The sequence below is a fragment of the Triturus cristatus genome, chromosome 4_2 (genome assembly GCF_964204655.1).
Source record: "Triturus cristatus chromosome 4_2, aTriCri1.1, whole genome shotgun sequence".
In the NCBI taxonomy this organism is placed as follows: Eukaryota; Metazoa; Chordata; class Amphibia; order Caudata; family Salamandridae; genus Triturus; species Triturus cristatus.
In genome coordinates, this window is record NC_140586.1 from 926,234,358 (window position 1) to 926,256,639 (window position 22,282).

A 22,282-nucleotide genomic window follows, 5' to 3' on the forward strand; every position below is an offset into this window, starting at 1 on the left:
TGTAAATGTTTTGACTTATGTGCTCTCATGGTAATGCAGTGATGACTGATGCAAGTGCATTTATTTGATTTAGCGGCCAGGACCAGCGATATTGTAATCCAGTGAAGAAAAAAATCAAGTAAAGGGAATCACAGCTAGATATGCACACATAGACGCTGGCATGTATGTAAAAATAGGAAGTTAGAAACACAAAGCTCCATGTCCCCTGTCTTTTAAAATTATTTTGTGAACAACATGAGGGAGCAGGGTGGTAAAGTTATCAGAGGGTGGTGGGGGTGTAGAGTTAAATTACGGGGAGTGGGAGGAGGGCGCGGGGGTGCTAAGCACATCGTATTCTGAAACTTTCAAGGAGAAAATTAACATGAACAGAGGCAGATTAGTGAGGCCATAAATTCAAATATTACATTTGACAAACTCAAGTTGCTGTGAACATTTTGCCTGGCTCTAACATGTCTGCTGGTTCCTGACGTGGCGCAGTGAGCAAGCGCAGTTTAGCGCATGTTGATGATTTTGTTTGTTTGCGTGTTTTATAAGCGAAGTTTCATCCGGCGCTCCCGCCGGGACTTCGGCTTCATCTGCTGACAAGCCTCACAGTCCGTGGAGTCATGGTGCTCACCCAAACACCACATACAAATGGGGTTAAGGTCCGTCACAGACAACTGGCTTAAAGTATTGCAGCTTGGCCCCGAGGCCCGGTCCCCGCCCTGTGGGGGCGCGGGTTTTCTGCGGGTCGTGCGGCCTCGCGTGTCGCCACCCTACCTGCCGTTTTCCGGCGTGGGGGCGACCAGAGTCCAAATGAAGGCCTATGCTACGGCCCTGCAGGCCTCCTTGGCTCCTCCTCGTCCTTGGACGTCTGCACATCCCTTGCCATGTGTGAGGCCTTCTGCGGCATCGCTGGCGGCTCCGGCGCCGACAGGTTCGGCTTCAGGTCTTGGAGATGTGGTGTCGGGGTGTGGCCCTACGGGGTTCCCCCCCTTCGTCGTGGCTTTTCCCCGGCATCTTCCAAGGAGGGCTCTTCACCGTCCCCGTGCCCACAGTATTCCCCAGAGGCGCCTCAGGTTCCCCACTCTTTGGTCAACCTTCCCCCATTCCGAACTTGGCCTTTTCTTCCTCCGGTTGGGCTGGGGGACGGCCGGCTTAGCTTACTGCCATCGCCCACGTAGGAATTGCTCTCCCCACCGTGTTGCCCTACGGAGGCGAGTGCTGCCTTCGCCCGGGTTGTCTCCACGGCTGCGGGGATTTTGCGCATGGGCGACCCGGCTGCCCATTTCCCCGCGGATCATTTGCTTGAGGTTCTCCATCAGGGCTCTGGTTGACGGGAGCTGCTTCTTCCCTTCGAGGCTTCGCTCCATAATTCTCTCTTGGAGGCCTGGGGGCATCTGCCACGGGGGACCCGGTGCCCCAGCCACTTCTGCACCGCCACCGTCCTGCTCCGCATGATCCTGTCTGCCTTCCCTTCCACCCTTCTACCAGGGGCCCTCTTCTGCAGACTGCCTTTCCCTCTTTGCCATCGGCGTTATCTCCTCCGTCACGGGAGGTCCGGTGGTTAGATTCATGGGGCCGTAACATCTTCGCCTCCTCCAGTGCTGCCTTGCGGGCGCTCAACACGCTTTGTGTGTTGGCCAGAGCCACTTCCAGCTTGTGGGATTCTGCGGAGTCCCTTCTGTCTTGCGCTTCTTAGGAGGGTGCCTGCACTGATCTGCAGCACCATGTGTTGGATGGCCGGGAGCTGGCTGCGTTTATTCTTCGCTCGGCTCTAGATGTCTCTGAGGCGCTTAGTCGCACTATGGCTTCTTCGGTAGCCCTCCATCGCCATGCTTGGCTGAGGGATCGTGTTTTCCCTGAGAATGTTAGGGAGCGTCTGGTTGACCTCCCTTTTGATGGTGCTCTTTTGTTTCACGCCCCTGCCGAGTCTGCCATTCAGCGGTTCCTTGCGGGGCTTTGTCCTCCTCCTCCTCCTCCCCCTCAGTGAACCTTGATGTCGGTCCTCTGCGGTGTTCTTCCATTGTTTTCTGGGGTCTAGTTTTCGGTAGCCCCGGTTGTGTATTCTGTGTGGTTGGTGTGCCTTCAGGGTCCTTCGGTTGGCCCTTCGGTGCTGTTGGCTGCTGGTTCAGCCCCCCTTTTTTGACTTGTGGTTTTGGCTGTTGGTAAGCTCGAGTAGGTCCTGAGATTGGGCCTTTTGGGTCTTCTTTATTGGCTGCTTGGTAAGCCATCTGCGGTTCTACCCCCAGGCCTTTCTGTTTGTCCTCTGCTGCGGAATGTTTTCCTAAGAGGTGTTCCCATGTTTCCTTGGGACGTAGTGTAATCTATGTGGAGTACTTGTAGCTATTACATAGCTCTGTTATGTGCTGGGGAGGTGTAGTCACCCTTTTCGGGTTCCTTGCTCTCCTTGGCGTCACGGTATATCGCAAGTGCGGTCTCTTTGTCCATTGTCTTGGTGCAGCTTGCGTTGCGCCCTGGTCTGTCCTTCTCCATGTCCGCTACGTCGCTAAACCAGTCTGGCCTGCTGTCTGCGGCATCGTGTTGTGGTGATTCCGCCCTTCTGTCCGGCGTTTCGGCCTGGTCCTCTGGTGTTCCAGAGGGACTGGCTTTCCTTGGCTTTCTGTGTTCTGGTTGACGGCCTGGGCCGGTCCTCCGTGTCTCTCTCTTTCTCTTCTGCCTGGTCCCACTTCCTTCGTGTGTTGGTGTGTGTTTCTCCTCCTTTGAGGCGTGTCCTGGCCCTCCCTGGCCTCTGCCTTCGATTTGCGCCTGGCTTGTTCTGGTGCACTGCTCCATGGTGTTGCCTGCTGCTGGCTGCGTATGCCTGTGCCTGCCTGCTTGTTCTGATCCACCGTCGTGGCCTTTGATGTGTTCCCATGTGCCCCTGCCTCTGGTTCCGCTGGGGCTTTGTGCACCTGTGCCTTTCTTCTTATGCCTGCGCTTTTGGCGGTGGGCCGTTCCTGCCTTGTCCGCTGCTTACGGCCGAGGTGTGTTCGGCTGTTTCCGATCATTGTGTGTGCTTCTTACGGCGGGCCCTGCCTCCGGTTCTACCACTTCTCGGGTTCAAGGTGGTTCTTTTGTTCCTTGAGGCCCTTTGGGCGCTGTCTGCCCCTGCGGGGTGTTGGGTGGTTCTCCCTTAGGTGGGCATGGGATCTCCTGCCCTTCCCTTCTTGTTCCTGTGACATGTCCCCTGCGGGGGCCCTGTGTCTCTCCTGCTGGGGAGGCTCTCTCGCAGGCCCTCCTCCTTTCTGGGTATGGCTAGGGTATCTATTCTACATTAAGGAACTTACGGCTAGTAGGCTCTGTCAGATGTACAAGTTACTTACCTCCGGTATCGATGTGTCTGGTAGAGACTATTCTAGCCGCAGATTCCTTCACGACCCGTCCTTCCTCCCCGTTCTGCGAGGACCCTCAGCTTGGTTTTCTGCACTCGCCTCCCTCTGGGTGGCTTGTCTTCTGTGGGTGTCCTCTTTGCTTTCTTTCGGTCAGGCTGTCCGGTTCTGCTTGATTGTTCCATCCCACTTTTTTTCTTTTGATGCAGGGATGGTTGGTTTCTGCGTGCCTTTGCTTCCCTCCAGCTGGTTTCTCTCCAGTATAGGGGCCCCCTTTTGCTCTTTTTTCCCTCTGTTTGTTTGGAGTTTCTGATCCCCTTGCGGTCTTCTGCGTTGGGGATTCTTTTGCCTGTCCTTTGGCCTCCTGCTCCTTACAGGGGATATGGCCCTCCTTGACAGTGTAGTCTGGGGGTAGATTGCTGTGGCTCCTCTGTTCCGGGCTTGTGGCCCTTCACTGTGTGGTTTGTGGTTGCAGTCTCTCTCTCTCTCTCTCTCTCTCTCTCTCTCTCTCTCTCCGCTTTCGCCGCTATGGCCTTCTGGTACTTTAGTGCCAACTGGTACTATTCCTCACCCTTGGTTTCTCTCTGTTTTGTTTCTCTGATTTTTTTCGCACACTGCTCCCATGCTCTCCTCAGTGTTGTTGTGATGGCTCCACGTTGTAGGGGTCCCTGTTATAGGGGTGACTGATAGGTATTCAAGTGCAGTGATTTAGATAGATATAGTGAACCTATATCTTAAGTAAGTGGTGCAAGCACCAGCTTACAGTCTTCTGTAGCAGGCTTGCCGTGTCAATTTGAATGGCCTCTCAGGAGTGGCTGAATATAAACGTCAGCCCATTGGAGGCCTCTGGGGTACCTATGCCCTGGGTACATAGTATACCATATGCTAGGGACCTATAAGGGTACCCCAGAATCCAATCTGGAGTTTACCTAAAGTACTGGTAATCAATTTAGAGAGGAAGCAGCTATGCTGGGGTCCTGGTTAGCAGGGCCCCAGCCAGACTAAAGTAAAAAAACAGTAAAACATCAGCAAAAAGTGTGGGTAACTATAAGAAGCAGATCCTACTCTCCTACACAACCTCCCAAACGTAAGGACATTAAACTAACCTTGACCAGTTGAGTCTTCAAGTTCTAAGTGGAAATATCTGGAGAGTCCATCTGCAGTGGCATGGTTACTCCCAGGTCTATGTTCCACTGTATAGTCCATCCCCTATAGGGAAATGGACCACCTCAAGAGTTTGGTGTTTTCACCCTTCATCTGTTTTAGCCATAAGAGGGGCTTATGGTCTGTCTGAACAATGATGTGAGTGCCAAACCGATATTGCCTCAGCTTCTTCAGAGCCCAAACCACAGCAAAGGCTTCCCTCTCAATAGCTGACCAACGTTTCTCTCTGCTAATGAATGCTCCTAGCTGATACTGACCCTCTTCATTCAATTATGAAAACACAGCCCCTACCCCCAACAATGAATTGTTTGGAATAATCATGACTTTGCAGAATGGGGGCAGTGCACATGGCCTGCTTCAGATCATCAAATGCCTTTTGACAGCTAACTGCCCACTGAACTTTCTTAGCATTTTCTTAGAAGTTAAGTCATTCAAAGGGGTCACTATGGAGCCATATCCTTCGACTATCTGTAGTACCCAGTCAGGCCTAAGGAAGCTCTGAAATGAGTCTGGGTGGTTGGAGCAACCCAGTCCACCCACAAGGTGGTCTAGGTACACAACCTTACTCTGCCCTATCTGGCACTTTGTGGTCTTGATAGTGAGGCCTGCTGTTTGCAGGGCCTCCAAAACATTTCCCAGGTGGACCAGGTGATCCTCCCAGGTGGAGCTAAAGACAGCAATATCATCTAGATATGCTGCACTAAAGGCGTCCAGACCTGTGAGAACTTTATTCACCAGCCTTTGAAATGTGGCAGTTGCATTCTTCAAGCCAAAAGGCATCACCACAAATTGGTAGTGCCCACTAGGAGTTGAAAATGCTGTTTTTGGTTTTGCATCCTCAGCTAATCTGATTTGCCAGTAACCAGCTGTTAGGTCAAATGTACTTAAGAACTTGGCTGAGGCCAAAGTATCAATTAGTTCATCTGCCCAAGGAATTGGATGAGCATCAATCTTAGTGACCGCATTGAGTCCCCTGTAGTCAACACAGAACCTCATCTCTCTTACCACCCTGAGTGTGAGGTTTTGGTACCAAGACTACTGGACTAGCCCAAGGGCTATCTGAGGGCTCAATCACTCCCAGTTCCAACATCCTCTGGACTTCAGTCCTGATACAGTCCCTGACATGATCAAGTTGCCTGTAAATCTTATTTTTAGCAGGCAGACTGTCCCCAGTGTCCACTTCACGAGTGCACCAGGTGGTCTGACTTGGAGTCCGTGAAAACATATGTCTGAACTGATTCAGAACCTTCCTGCAATCAATTTGCTGCTGGGCAGTGAGGCTGCCTGCCAAGGCTACACCATCAACTGACCCATCATCAGGGTTCTGTGAGAGCAGGTCAGGGAGTGGATCACTCTCTTCCTCCTGTCCCTCATCAGTAGCCATGAGCAAGCCCATGTCTGCCCTGTCCACATATGGCTTGAGCCTGTTCACATGGAGCACTCTATGGGGCCTCCTGGGAGTTCCAAGGACAACCAGGTAGGTAACCTCTCCCTTTTGCTCAAGAATGGTATGGGGCCCACTCCACTTGTCTTGGAGAGCTGCTGGGGCCACAGGCTCCAGCACCCATACCTTCTGTCCTGGCTGATATACAGTCAAAACAGCCTTTTAGTCATGCCAGGCCTTTTGCATTTCCTGGCTAGCATCAAGGTTTTTGGATGCCTTTTTCATGTATTCAGCCATCCTGAAGTGGAGACCAAGTACATAGTCCACTATGTCCTGTTTGGGTGGTTTGAGAGGCAACTCCCATCCCTCCTTAACCAAACATAAGGGACCCCTAACTGGATGTCCAAACACATGTTCAAAAGGGCTGCAAGCAACCCCCTTCTGAGGAACCTCTCTGTAGGCAAAGAGAAGCCAGGGCAAAAGGATGTCCCATCTGCGCCTAAGCTTTTCAGGGAGACCTTTTATCATGCCCTTGAGGTTTTTGGGTGAGAGGGTGTGGTGAATTTGTAATTCACTCCACACTCCTACCGCATAGCAGTCAGGTAAGCAGACATGAAGTTTGCTTCTCTATCTGATACTACCTCCTTAGAGAAACCCACTCTGGAAAAGATTCTCAGGAGAGCTCTAGCCACAGCAGGAGCTGAGGTAGTCCTAACTGGATTTGCCTCTTATACCTAGTGGCATGGTCCACCACCACTAGTATAAATCTGTGCCCAGATGCAGTTGGATTATCCATGGGACCAACAATGTCAATCCCAACCCTCCAAAGGGAACCCCCACCACAGGTAGTGTTATCAGGGGGGCCTTTGTAGTACCACCTGACTTACCACTGGCTTGGCAAGTGATACAGGAGTGACAAAACTCCTTTGTGTCTTCTGACATGTAAGGCCGGTGAAAGTGAGGGGCAAGCATGTCCCAGGTCTTATGTTGGCCTAAGTGTCCTGCTAATTGGGATGTCATGTGCCAGTGTGAATGGGAAGCCTCTAAACTTCAGAGGTATGACCAACCTCCTGGTAGCACCAGGCTTTGGCTCTCTACCCTCTGAATACATAAGTCCATCATCCCAATATATCCTGTGGGACCCACTGGCACCCCCAGCAGCCTCAGCAGCAGCTTGCTGTCTGAGGAGTTGAAGAGAGGGGCAGCTCAACTGCTCCTGGCTTAGATCTGCCCTGGAAGAGCCCCCTGTCCCCAAGACCTCAACCTGGTCAGGTTCAAGTTCCTCTGAGACAGTTCCTTCACAAGGACTGGGATCATCTCCCTCAAGAGACTGATCCTCACTCTGAGGCAGGGGGGAAGACACTGTCTTTCCCCTTCTGCTCCTTCTCTTGGAAGGCACCTGGTCCCTCATTTGAGGATCCAGGGCCTGTTCAGTGGAAGACATTTTTGCCTGTGACCTAGTCATGACAAACACATCTGCAGGGATGCCCAAGCTTTTTGCATGTGTCCTGAGTTCCATTTCAGCCCAAGTTGAAGGCTCCAAATCATTTCCTACCAACCATTCAACAGGGAGGTCTGCACTTACCACAACCTTCTTACGGCCAGTTACCCCTCCCCAGGTGAAATTCACAACTGCCAAGGAATGGTCTGTCCTGACATTGCTTGCATTGGTCACTTGGTACATCTCACCAAGTATTATCTGTTCAGGGCCCACGAGATCTTTTGTCACCATTGTGACACTTGCACCTGTGTCCATGTATGCCATTGCCTCCTTACTATTGATCAAAGGCTGTTGTCTGTACTTGCCCATATTACCGGGACTGACAAATAAGGAGGCAATATCCATGCCTCTATTACAGACCAAAACAGCCTGAGTTGAAATTCTGACTAGGCCAGAATCCATCTCGGATCCCAAGGTTAAACCTACGATACCCTTGTTCTGTACACCTCCATTAGGAACTGAGCTAGGGGGAACAGTTGCCTTGGGGGCAGTGGTGGCTGGAGTAGATTTGTTGGCCCTTGGACAAATGGCATCCTTTGTCCAATGTGTCTTCTCTCTACAGATATGACACCAAGGTTTTTTTTTGCCTTTTGCCTTGTTAGACTGCGACTCTCCCCCAGATGCAGGTTTTTGAGGCCCTTGTGAAGACTTCTGGTCTTTACCCTTGTCCCCACCCTTATCTGAGGTTTTAGCATCCTGCTTTTTTTGGTCACCACCTTGATTTTGAGTTTTCTGCTACACTCTGGTTCTGACCCATTTGTCTTCCTTCTTTCCAAATTCTTGGGGAGAGGTCAGATCAGAGTCCACCAGGTACTGATGCAACAACTGATTTTGGCAACTATTAAGGATCTGCTCCATCATAATTAAATTGTACAAGTCATGCACTTTGCTGCCAAGTAACCAACCTTCCAGAGCCTTAGTCACACAGTCTACAAAATCAACCAAGTCCTGAGTCTGTGTCTTCTGGGTGTCTCTGAACTCAATCCTGTACTGTTCAGTGGTTAAGCCAAACCCATAAATGAGAGCACTCTTCAGGACTGAATTGTCAGCATCCTCTTCTTTAACAGTGAGGAGCTTATCTCTACCTTTGTCAGCAAAGGAGAGCCACAAGATTGCTACCCACTGCTCCTGAGGGACCCTCTGTACTTTACAGGCCCTTTCGAGTGCAGTTATCCATTTGTGGATGTCATCCCCACTCTGGTAGGGAGGGACTATCTTGTTCAGGTCCCTTTGATCATGAGAAAACTCTCTAACCCTAGGGACACTGTTGCTGTCACCATGAGACTCTAGTCCCAGTATCTTTGTTGCTCTTTGTAGCTCTAGGGATTCCCTGTCTAGGGCCAATCGCTCTTTTTTGAGCCTGAGCTTGACTCTCTCAAGCTCCAGAAATTGGCACTGTCTATCATAAGAGGGTTCCCTCTTGTTTGATGTGGAAGTCCCTACAGAAGTTCCTGAGTGATTGGCCTCCACAGAGGAAGTTCTGGATCTCCAGGTACACTCTATACTCTTCCTGATGGAGATCAGGGAGGGGGACTGTGGGGCCTTCTCCCCCACCTGAAGGAAGATCTGTGTTTTCCAGGTTAGAATCATCTGGATTCTCCTGGTCAGGGTTTGAGTCCAGGTCAAAGAAGGTTTCACTTCCTGCCCTCTCCTCATTCCCTGCCCCACCCACTCTATCTACCTCATCAGACCCTGGGGTCTTCCTAAGGTCCTCTAAGAGCAAAATCTCAATGAGACGTTGTGTCTTTGCTGTTCTCCCTGTCCTCAACTTCCTAGATGCACACAAGGCTCTCAATTCTGGAAATGAAAGGCTATTGTATCTAGTTGGCAGAGAGCCACTGGCTTCTCCTCTAGAAGACATATTAGTGTTATGTGGTGTAGGCACCTACCTAAACTACTGAAGACTAAACTCTCTTGATTTGTATAAAGGGTGTGCTAGACTCTTGGCTTACCCAACTCCAAGTTCAGTAGAACATACTTTATTCTAATCTTGATGTATTATATGTACCTAATACTTTAGTGGTCTTCAGTTCATCACTCAATGAGATTTATCTGGTAAAACAATAGCAAGCTTGAATCCAACCGCTGCACACCAATGTGAGAAGGTGGCCTGGTATATGCTGTCCACTAATTAAAGTGTGCACCTTGTACCAGTCCACTTGACCCTTATGATGTATGAGGTCAAAGAAAACCTTTAGAAGGCTATCCTAGTGGTAGCTGTGGAGAGCAGCCTTCAGAATTAATCTTGAAGAAATGTAAAGCAGCTTCTTTTAACAGAATATCACCTCCTAAATGATTATATGAAATGAGAACCACACAGTAGTTATATAAAAATATGTATTTATTAATATAACACTCTACTAGTCTCTATATGAGACTAGGGCACACAATACACAATACTGAATCAATAGAACATTCGTAAATAGCACAATACACAGCGGGCTCCAGAGGGAGACCGAACCATATACAAAAACAAGCATTGGCATAGGCAATAGGTCTCACCTTTGGGACCTTATAAGTGTTTAGTTATCCAGCACAATATCCTTGGTGCATCAACATTAAAGCCATTTGCTTTGCTAATGGTATTGTATAGCAAAGCAAATGGCTTTAACTTAATGAAAGGTGAGACCTATTGCATTTTCAATGCTTGTTTAAAGTTGGAGCTATTGGCATTGTAATGTGAATGTTTTGACTTATGTGCTCTCATGGTAATGCAGTGATGACTGATGCAAGTGCATTTATTTGATTTAGTGGCCAGGACCAGTGAAATTGTGATCCAGTGAAGAAAAAAATCAAGTAAAGGGAATCACAGCTAGATATTCACACATAGACGCTGGCATGTATGTAAAAATAGGAAGTTAGAAACACAAATCTCCATGTCCCCTGTCTTTTAGAATTATTTTGTGAACAACATGAGGGAGCAGGGTGGTAAAGTTATCAGAGGGTGGTGGGGGTGTAGAGTTAAATTACGGGACACAGCATACTCCAGGGGGGGACCGAACCATATACTAAATAAATAGTATAACAATAACTACTTGACTAGACACAGTGCCTGGAGCACGTAGAATCGCTGGGACCCCAAGGAACCACCCAGAGTAGTGACACAGGGAGCCTATGAAGGACGGGTGTAGTGAGAAAACACAACCGCGTGCTTCGGACAACTCTATGGGAAAGTTACAAGTTTAGGACACTTCTAAGAAGACTTCGAGCAAACCCTTTGGAACATAGGAGGTTCTAATGCCAACCCACCAGTGAGTAGCAAAGTGCATGTGTTACCTATCCCAGAGGAGCTGGGTGCATAGGTGTCAAGTGGTGTTGGAAACCTTCATCGTTTTCAATGGAGAGTTGCAAACAAGTACTGCTGCCAGGAGGGCGAAGAGTGTCTGGTGGAATCCAAGCCTGGATTCAAGGTGAGAAGAACCTGAAAGCAGAGGGGACAGATTCTGGGTCACTTCAGGTGACCAGGGGCTCAGTAGTCAAATGACCACCAATGTCGAGTGCTTCAGAAGTGAAGAAGGGTTGCTTGACTCTGCAGCCAAGGACACGTCGAGGACAACTAGGGTCTGGAGGTGAGCTGTCCCACGAAGTATGTCGAGTGCTGAGGGGTCGCTGTCCAGCTGGAGCACCAACAAGCTTTGGCAAATGCAACCCACGCGGTCAGAGGAAACGGGTTATGGTGTGGACCAGCAAGGTCCAGGGGACTCTCCAAGCAATATGGAGTTAGGGCACATCTGGAGCAACCAGATAAGCCCAAGAACAAACAAGGTTATGTTATGTTATGTTACAGCGTTCTTTTATAGCGCACGGCTACTCGAAAAGAGTGTCCCGGCGCTTTCCACCTGCATCTCAGAATAAAAATAACACAACACAGCAAAAGAATGAGAAAAAGAACTGAAACTGAAGCAATAAGAACAGCCTAAAGATTAAAAAGCCAGGTCTTCAGGCTCTTCCTGAACTGGAACAAATTGACAGTACTGCGCAGCAAAAGAGGAAGCGAGTTCCACAGCTGTGGGGCTTTGCAGCTGAAAGAGCGCCCTCCCAGGACCCACAGGCCAATGGACCAGGGATTGCGAGGAGACCTCAAGCAAGTTTGCAAAGTACCAGCCCACAGGACACTCGAGGAGTTGAGGCCGGAAATCTTCGGTACAAATACTGCTCGGGGTCAGGACTACACGGAGTACAATACACAAGCTCGGGAATTGTCAGCAAGCATATGCAACTGCAAATGTACGCGGTGCACAGGGGTTTGGGTTGCACGGTCCCCACAAGGGATACTGGTCTCAGAATCGCTGAGAGGCCAGATCGACCTCTGGGACCTTTGGTAACCCACCTCCTGTGTTGCTGAAATCTTTGGGGTCCTCAGGAGCTCGGGAGAAGCAAACCAGTCAGATGTGTTTAGGCACATGCTTTTGCAGGAGAGTAACTCCTTTACTCCAAGAGAGATTCTTCAGTTGTCCAGCATCATGCAGGCAATTGAAGTACTTAGTTTCTTCTTAGCAGAATCATGTCCAGGTAAAACCTACAGTCCTGTTGTCAGGTTACCCACTTTATACCCATGGGAAGGGGTTCGAAAGATTCTGTGGACCCTCCTAGGAGAGGGGCAGGACAGAGGGGTGGCTACACCCATGTCCTTTGTCCAATTTCGTGCCAGAGCAGGAGCAAATGGCTCTCAGAGCTGGTTTGTGCTGGACTATGCACAAGGACACTAATTGTGCCCCCAGTGCAGACTTTAAGGCACTCTCAGAGTGCACCCACCCAGCTCCAATACACTGAACCCTGTCTGGGAGGTGGTCACACCTCCCTGTGACAGGATGCCTATTGTCATGCCTTCCTCTGTTCGAGCTTGGCTCAGCAGCAGGTGAGCAGAATGTTGTCTGTTGCTGGCAGTGTCCATTTTGTACTGCCCAGGTCGAGAAAGCTGGTACCGGGTAGACCGGTGACACACATATGTCTCCTTGGAAGGGTAGAATCATACCTCCCACATCAGTTACTGGTGTGGAGGTATGATTCCATGGTGTTTGACACCGAACAAGACATGTTTTTAAGCAGCCATTTTAAAGTTAGCATTTACCATGAGGTTATAATGCACTTAAACATATATGTCTGGCTGCATCACAGACAACCCCGTAGAATGGTCTCCGAAGGCTGTAGAGGGGCTCTGCTCAGGCCGGGGCACCCTCTCACACAAACCCAGCACCCTGCCTTCAGGATTGTTAAGGCCTGCCATAGGGGTGACTGATAGGTATTTAAGTGCAGTGATTTAGATAGATATAGTGAACCTATATCTCAAGTAAGTGGTGCAAGCACCAGCTTACACAGTCTGCTGCAGCAGGCTTGTCGTGTCAATTTGAATGGCCTCTCAGGGGTGGCATACCCATGGGAAGCCTCTGGGGGTACCTATGCCCTGGGTACATGGTGTACCATATACTAGGGACTGATAAGGGTACCCCAGTATCCAATCTGGAGTGCACTTAAGGTACATGCATTGCAATTTAAGGGAGCAAGCAGATAGACTGGGGTCCTGAATAGCAGGATCCCAGTCAGACTAGGCCAAAAACAGTGTGACATCAGCAAAAAGTGGGGGTAATCTTAAGAAGCAGATTATTTCTTCCTACAAGGGCAGTGGCGTACTGTGGTGCAAAGTAAAGTGATGTAGAGTGCAGTGGTGTAGAGTTGAATGTTGTGGTTTGGTGCAGTGTTCAATACAGTGGCATAGACTGCAGTGGCAGAGTGGAGTGGTGTAGAGTGCAGTGATGCAGAGTAGATTAGAGTGGTATAAAGCAGGTAGCAGAGAGTGCAGTGTTGCAGATTATACTGTCGTAGAGTGCAGCGGTGTATTGTAGTGGTGTGAAGTGCATTGGCAGAGTGTGCAGTGTTGCAGAGTATACTGTTGTAGAGTGCAGCAGTGTATAGTAGAGTTGTGTCGAGTGGATTGGCAGAGAGTGCAGTGTTGCAGATTATACTGTCATAGAGTGCAGTGGTGTATTCTAGAGTGGTGTGGAGTGGATTGGCAGAGAGTGCAGTGTTGCAGAGTATACTGTTGTAGAGTGCAGCAGTGTATAGTAGAGTGGTGTGGAGTGGATTGGCAGAGAGTGCAGTGTTGCAGATTATACTGTCGTAGAGTGCAGTGGTGTATAGTAGAGTGGTGCAGAGTGCATTGGCATGGAGTGCACTGGCATAGAGTGCAGTGGTGTATAGTAGAGTGATGTGCAGTGCAGTGGTGTATAGTAGAGTGGTGCGGAGTGCATTGGCGCGGAGTGCAGTGGTGTATAGTAGAGTGATGTGGAGTGCAGAGGTGTATAGTAGAGTGGTGCGGAGTGCATTGGCGTGGAGTGCAGTGGTGTATAGTAGAGTGATGTGGAGTACAGTGGTGTATAGTAGAGTGGTGCGGAGTGCAGTGGCGTGGAGTGCAGTGGTGTATAGTAGAGTGGTGTATAGTAGAGTGGTACGGAGTGCATTGGCGTGGAGTGCATTGGTGTGGAGTGCATTGGTGTATAGTAGAGTGATGTGGAGTGCATTGGCGTGGAGTGCAGTGGTGTATAGTAGAGTGATGTGGAGTGCAGTGGTGTATAGTAGAGTGATGTGGAGTGCAGTGGTGTATAGTAGAGTGATGTGGAGTACAGTGGTGTATAGTAGAGTGGTGCGGAGTGCATTGGCATGGAATGCAGTGGTGTATAGTAGAGTGCTGTGGAGTGCAGTGGTGTATGTAGGAAACTGGCTCTATATATAATACACCAAAAGGAGTTATAGTGTGTATAGAGTCCAGGTGACCCCAGAGGTGGGCAGAGGTTAAAGTTAGATAGAACCTTACTCTCTATTTGTGGTCGAGCAGTAAGGCAGTATCAGAGGACAGTGTTAAGCATTTGATGTACACACTCAGTCAGCAAATGAATTCACACACTCAAGAACTGAACTCTAGGCCAATTGTTTTTGTATAAACAAATATACTGTTGTTTTATTTTTAGAACCAAGCAAGCCTGGCACAGGTAAGCATTACATACTTTTCAATAATAAGTTGCTGAATATAGACCAGTTTGAAAATGCAATAGAAATTGTACTTTGATTTACAGGGCATGCAGTAGGTTGCAACACTTAGCAAATACAGTACATGGAAATGAATAGGCTTTTGCAGTAAATTACAGGTAAGTAACTTTTCATGTTACTTTTCTAACTCAGTACGGGATACCTAGATTCAGCACTGGGATATTTCCTGCAAACTGGTAAGTAAATGCGTTTCGGTTATTTGTGCCATTTTTAAAGAATATTTTTAGATTTTAAAACTCCACACTTTTGTGGAAGAAAATTGTCAATGTTATCTTATGGTTAACGGTTCACAGGTAAGTAATCGACTGTGGAGATAAGGTTCTGGGGTTAGACTCAGCGGTCCCCCAGGGTCAGTGGTGCACTGTTGTTGCACCCTCAGCGGCGCTAGGTCGGCCGGGAGCAGAGTGTTGACGCCCAATGTTATCCAATGGGGGTTAGGGGGCCTCCGGTTAGTGGCTGCTGCTAAGCAGGCCAGTGGGTTGTGGGAGCAAACCTCCTAGGGTTTAGGTCGGGGCAAATGGGGAAACAAAGTAACACAAAAGGTGCACCCTCAGGTGCACCCTCAGTGGCACTGGGGCGGCCGGGTGCAGAGTGCTGGTTCGACGTCGGACGCCCGTTTTTTTTCTATGGAGAACCTCCGATTTGCAAAAGCACTGCAGGCAGGGAGACGAAGGACTTCTGGGTGAGACCACCACTTGGAGAGGTAAGTTGGGAAGGTAAGGGTTGGTTAGGCACCGTCGGTTTGGGCACACAAGGCCATGGGGCGTCTGGTGCAGGGGTGCCTTTTGGGGTCGGATCTTTTTACCAGCTCCAGGTCGGGGTCAGAGGGTCCTTCAGGATTTAGGATGCAGGCATCGGCTGGAGGCAGGTCAGGGATGCCAGATCTCTGGTCAGGATCGCCGGGATGACCTCCTCGTGGTGTTTTTCCGCTCGAGCTCGGGCCGGGTTCGGCGGGTGCTGAGTGTGCTGGATTCGCGGTCCCCGGCTGCTGCCAGAGATTGCAGTTGAACAAATCCGGTGTTCACAGGAGAAGCAGTCTTTGAAAGTGAAGACAGGCAGGTCCTCTGGGGTTTTCGAGTTTGCTGGCTGCAGGACACAACAGGATTTTGCAGGAGCAGGTTCGAGGGGACACAGGCCTGTAGGGCTGGGGCCTAGTCAGTGGGAGTCCTCCTCTTGTTAGTTGCCTGCACGGCTGTTCGGTCCTTCTTCTTTTCTTCTTGTCATTGCTGGATCTGAGGAAGCAAGGTTCAGGGTGCCCCCTAAATACTAGATTTAGGGGCTTTACAGGTAGGTAAAGTGCAGGGACCAATGGGTCCCTTTCCTGGGGTGGGAGCATTCCCTATCGTGCCACCCTCCAGTGGGAGGGGGGCAGGAACCTGTCCCTGTTTGGTTGGGTTCCCCCATCCTCAAGATGGCGGGGACTCGGAGTTGTGCTTCACCTCGCCTCCCTCACCTGAGGGGTGGATTTGGCAGAGGTGGGCACACCTCTTTCCCTCACTTGTTTTTCCTGCCGGTTCTCCCGCCCAAAGTGGGTAGTAGAACCAATGGAGACTGTAAGACCTGGGGTCGACGGGCCCTAAGGGGGTAACGTGACTCGAGCGGGTGGGCACCCGAAGGCTTAAGTGTAAAGCGACCATACAGCACACACATCCCCTGAAGCAGGAAATGCACACAATAATGGACGCCACACAGTAGGTTCAATGCAAATCAATCTAGTTTATCCAAACAGTTAGATGCACATGCAGTTCATTAGATGGCAATGGGCATTACTTGAATACATTAGCGTTAGATTCAAAAGCATTTCATTATGGTGCCATAGGCAGTACCTGAATACATTAGCGTCAGATTCACCAGCAATTCATTATGATGCAATAGTCAGTACCTGAATACATTAACGTCAGATTCACCAGCAATTCATCATAGTTCCATTGGCCATACCTGGTGAACCTGGGGGAGCGGTAAACACAGCAGTTAACCAGCGCGCTGAGCCCCTCCCACCATTAGCGTTTCAATCTGCCGTGGGTACCTCGCGCGGTATCTAGCAATTATCAGCGCTTTGAAATAGGACTGGAAAACGTAGCGCCACACCTGGAAGACTACAGGCGCTTAAGGGCAGGACTTGCAAACATATCGCTACTCAGGACATGACTAGCGCTTCAGTGCAGAACTTGAGGACCCAGCGCTACTCGTAATAACCAGGCAGTAAGCACTTCAGAGCAGGACTTGCGAACACAGCGCTACTCGTAATAAACAGCCATTAAGCACTTCAGAGCAGAACTTGCGACGGCGGGCTCAGCGCTCCGCGCCCGATGTGGGACTGACTCAGGGGGATCCCAGGCAAGGTCGGGGAGCGCAGGGGTCACAGCGCTAGTACCTGGTTGATCCCCCAGCAGTCCAGCAGTCACTTTCAGCTTAGGTTCCAATAGGGAGCTTCAGCATTAGGTTTCAGCATTCAGTTTCAACATGAAGTTCCAGCGTTTAGTTTCAGCATTCAGTTTCAGCATGAAGTTCTAGCGTTTAGTTTCAGCATTCAGTTTCAGCATGAAGTTCCAGCAATCTTACTGGCGCAGATGTCTCTGGTGCCCTTAGGGGTTCTGTTTCTTGGGGGTAGGGATTGAGTTGGTGACTAGTTCCCTCCTAGTCAGGTTTGGCAGATGGCCCCTGGGTTCTCCTACCGCCAGGCAAGATCAGTGGGCTGTACAGGATCCCTCACTCACTTAAAAGGCAGTACCTAAGTCCTGTCACTTTCAGAGGCATAAGTCCCTGGCTAGGCCCTACCGCCTAACACTCCTGCGTGGATCCTCCAGGTCTGCTTTACCCCAACTGGCCAACTGACTAGAAAATGTTCCCTCCCTCTGTTAAGTAGCCCTAGGTCAGGTGACCTCTATCCAAGGCGGCAAAAGTAAAAACCCACCTCCCTTCTAGAAGGTTCCAGCACATTCCAGGAGCTTCCCCATTCTACCTATGGGACAACAAGGCGGGCTGGTGTTGCAACATTGTTGTGGGGTTCCAGCCAGCTCCTGGCAGCTAGGGTGCTACTAGAAAGACCACTCTGCAGTAGCAGGGGCCTGTGGCAGCCATCTTGGGAGAAGGGAGCACCTGCACCTTAACACTGATTGGCAATGAAAAGGCGCCCGGAGACCTAAGTCCAACATAAAAATGAGGGTGGAAAAAATGAGGCACAATCAAAAATAGAGGGGGAGACCACCCTAGGGCTGACAGGTCTAACAAGCTTCCCCTTCAGCCGAAAGAGGGGAGAGCTACCCAACCTCTAGGGAGTTCTCATCGCTAAGGCGGAAAAACCTGGAGAGACCGTCAGCATTGGCGTGGTCAACTCCGGGCTGATGTTCCACCCGAAAGTCCATCCCCTGTAGGGAAATGGACCACCTCAACAACTTGGGGTTTTCGCCTCTCATCTGCATGAGCCAGCGAAGGGGGCGGTGGTCGGTCTGAATTAGGAAGTGAGATCCAAAGAGGTATGGCCTCAACTTCTTCAGCGCCCAGACCACCGCGAAGGCTTCTCGCTCAATGGTGCTCCATCGCCGTTCCCGAGGGAGGAGTCTTCTGGAGATGAAGGCCACAGGTTGATCTTGGCCTTCGGTGTTGAGTTGCGAGAGCACTGCACCTATGCCGTGCTCTGAGACGTCCGCCTGTACAATGAATTCCTTACTGAAATCTGGAGTTGCGAGTACTGGAGCGGTACACATCGCATGTTTCAGCATTTCAAATGCCTCCTGGCAAGCAGCTGTCCATATGACCTTGCGAGGTTGCTTCTTAGATGTCAATTCTGTCAAGGGGGTTAGGATGGTACCATATCCCTTGACAAACCGGCGGTAATACCCAGTGAGGCCGAGGAAAGCTCGGATCTCTGTTTGGGTCTTGGGGGGCTCCCAAGCCAAGATGGTCTCTATTTTGGCCTGGAGGGGTTGCACCCTACCTCCGCCCACCAGGTGTCCCAGGTACACGACAGATCCCTGTCCAATCTGGCACTTGCTGGCTTTAATGGTTAGGCCAGCGCGTTGCAGCGCCTGCAATACCTCCTGGAGGTGCTGCAGATGGTCCTCCCAGGTGCTGCTGAAGACAGCTATGTCATCCAGGTATGCCGCTGAGAAGGACTCCAGGCCAGATAGTACCTGATTCACTAACCGCTGGAATGTGGCCGGAGCATTCTTGAGCCCAAAGGGCATCACTCGGAACTGGAAGTGGCCCTTGGGGATGGAGAATGCTGTCTTCTCCTTTGCTCCATCGGCCATGGCAATCTGCCAATTTCCGGATGTCAGATCAATGGTGCTGAGGTACCGGGCTGCTCCCAGCCGGTCCACCAGCTCGTCTGCTCGTGGGATGGGGTGAGCATCTGTCTTCGTGACAGAGTTCAACCCCCGATAGTTCACACAGAACCGAAGTTCTGGTATGGTACCCGTTGGGGCCGCTTTCGGCACCAACACCACCGGACTAGCCCACCCTGGTAATCCCAGCATCTCGGTATGAGCTCGAAACTCTACATCTCTCCACTTGGTGTGCTCCAGGTCGTTCCCTAGCAAGCACCCCACAGGCAAGGCAGGGCTCACCGCAACTCTCAGTAGGCCTTTGATTCCTCCCCACTCAAATGGAACACGAGCCACTGGATAGTGACTCACACTGCCGTCAGCCAATACGGCCGGATGGAACTCCTTGGGGACTACTTGGTCTGGGGACACCAGCCGCCTCACTACGGTGGTCATGCTGGCACCTGTGTCCCTCAGAGCCTCCACCTCCTCCCCATTAACTCTCACCCTCTGCTGATATTTAGCAGCATTCGGGGGCAGGGACACTACGGGGACCATCTCTCTATCCCCGAGTGAAACCAGGGTCAGGCCTGTCCACTCCCCTTCCCTATCTAAGGGCAGCTCCACCCCAAGCGCTACGCTACTTACCCCGGGGCTCTTCCCACCCGTTGGGGCTGGGGGTCTCTTGCGACACTTGGGATCTCCTTTGTAGTGTCCAATTTCCCCACATTCGTAGCACCTCACAATCCTTGGCTGCTGACTCCTGTCAGGGTAAGTGGGTTTTGTGGAATTGGACGGGGGTGGGGTTCCTACTCCTTTCCCAAACTTATTTTGGGGGCCTTTTGAGAACTCCACCTTTTTATCTCCCCCTCTTTCTTCTGGGGGAAACCCTGTCCGCCTTTCGAGCCATCTCCCCCGGGGCCCTTGTGAAACACCCGGGTGCTCACCCAAATATCTGCCTCCTCCGCAAGCTCACGGGGATCCGTTAACTTGCGGTCCACCAGATGTTGGCGCAGCTCCGGAAAGCACTTATCCAAGAGGTGCTCCCTTAAAAAATGATTGTACAACCCTTGGTAGTCCTGAACCTCGCTGCCACGCACCCAACCATCTAGTGCCTTACGGGCATAGTCAAAAAAATCCACCCAATTCTGTGTGGACAGCTTATGGCTGCCACAAAACTTCTGCCTATACCTCTCGGGGTTGAGACCAAATTTCTTTAGTAAGGCCTCTTTCATGGGGGCATACCTGACCTGATCCGCCTTGGCTAAGTATAACAGGGTGACATTGAGAGGTATATAGCGATACAGGCCACCTCCCCAATTGCTCTCGGGTACCCGATGGGCTGTCAAGGCCACCTCGTATGCCTCCAACCACTTGGCAATATCATCCCCCACTGTGTAATTGGCAATGACTTCTTTGGGCAAATAAAATTTTGACTCTTGGGGATCTCTTGGTACGCTGCCACCATTGCCCTTATTGGACGCATTTAACTGGAGGGCGCGCAGCTCCAACTCCTTCAGCTGAAGCTCGTGCGCCAGCTTCTTTTCCTCCATTGCCCATCTCTTGTTTTCTCTCTCTTGTTCCAATTTGGCCAATTCCCTTTCTCTCTCTTGTTCCAACTTGGCCAGCTCCCACTTTAACTGCCTCTCCTCCCTCCTGTCCTCGTACTCCTCTGGAGACGCGCTCCTCCTAGACCCTGTCCTCCTACTGGCCCCAGAACGTCTCCCTGGGGGCACATTTTCAGACACATCTACATTTAGTATGTCTAGTACTTCCTGGGCGCTCTCCTCCTGAGGTGCATCTGGCGCCTCCTGTCCCTCATCCTCTCTCCCCTCTGGGTGGGCCTCTACCCATGCCCTTAAGGCGGTACGGAGTTCCGGTCCTTTGGCCCTCCGCACCCCAGGCACCCTTCATCCCTTGCCCGAATTCCCTCAGCTGCCTTACAGTGTACCCCTCGAGGTCGGCTAACCGGAACTCCATCGTGACAGGTGGGGACCTAGATATCAAGGAAGAAAAATTCTAGGATATGGGTGACAGTTGCAAGCTAACCAGGATTTCTACACCCTCACTGGACAGTGGAATGTAATAAATGCAGCAATAAACAGTTGCGTTTAATTGTGGCGCCCTCCGCTTCACGGGAGGGTGCTGTATGGTCACAGGTCCTAATCCCACCACTCGCCAACAATGTAAGACCTGGGGTCACCGGGCCTTAAGGGGGTAACGTGACTCGAGCGGGTGGGCACCCGAAGGCTTAAGTGTAAAGCGACCATACAACACACACATCCCCTGAAGCAGGAAACGCACACAATAATGGACGCCACACAGTAGGTTCAATGCAATCAATCTAGTTTTTCCAAACAGTTAGATGCAAATGCAGTTCATTAGATGGCAATGGGCATTACTTGAATACATTAGCGTTAGATTCACCAGCATTTCATTATAGTGCCATAGGCAGTACCTCAATATATTAGCGTCAGATTCACCAGCAATTCATCATAGTTCCATTGGCCATACCTGGCGAACCTGGGGGAGCGGTAAACACAGCGGTTAACCAGCGCGCTGCGCCCCTCCCACCACTAGCGTTTCAATCTGCCGTGGGTACCTCGCGCGGTACCTAGCAATTATCAGCGCTTTGAAATAGGACTGGAAAACGTAGCGCCACACCTGGAAGACTACAGGTGCTTAAGGGCAGGACTTGCACACATATCGTTACTCAGGACATGACTAGCGCTTCAGTGCAGAACTTGAGGACCCAGCGCTACTCGTAATAACCAGGCAGTAAGCACTTCAGAGCAGGACTTGCGAACACAGCGCTACTCGTAATAAACAGCCACTAAGCACTTCAGAACAGAACTTAGGAACACAGCGCTACTCGTAATAATCAAGCATTAGGCACTTCAGAGCAGAACTTGAGAACACAGCGCTACTCGTAATAATCAAGTATCAAGCACTTCAGAGCAGAACTTAAGAATACAGCGCTACTCGTAATAATCATGCATTAAGCACTTCAGAGCAGAACTTAAGAATACAGCGCTACTCGTAATAATCAGGCCGTAAGCACTTCAGAGTAGAACTTAGGAACACAGCGCTGCTCGTAATAATCAGGCCTTAAGCACTTGGTCCCCTTGTACGCGGCAGTCTAGCAGCAAGGGGGCAATCCCACGGAGGGGAATCAGAGTCTCCGATGCAAGGGGGGAATCCCACGGAGGGGAACCAGAGTCTCGGAGTGCGGTGCCGCTCCCGATCGACAGGGGGCACACCGGGTCCTCCACCAGCCTCCCGGGGAGCAGGGGGGTGAGTCCCAGGCCTCCGCACGGCCACGCTACCTCCTAGCCCCCGGGGGTTACCTTGATCTCGGCGTCCTTGGGGTCGGGCAGTCGCTCAGGGGCTCTTCACCTCTTCGGGTCCCGCAGTCAGTGCGCTCAGCGGCGGGGGCGGCGACGCGCAGTCCGCCCTCGTCACGTGGGTGCCGGGGGCGGCTTCACGGCATCTCACGACTCCTGCAGACACGGCGACGGCAGCGACGGGGCCCGGGCTTCACCACGGGCCCCGGATCGATGAGGGCAGGCTTCTGGTCCGAGGGGGTGGCAAATTTAGCAGGGGCGATGGCGGG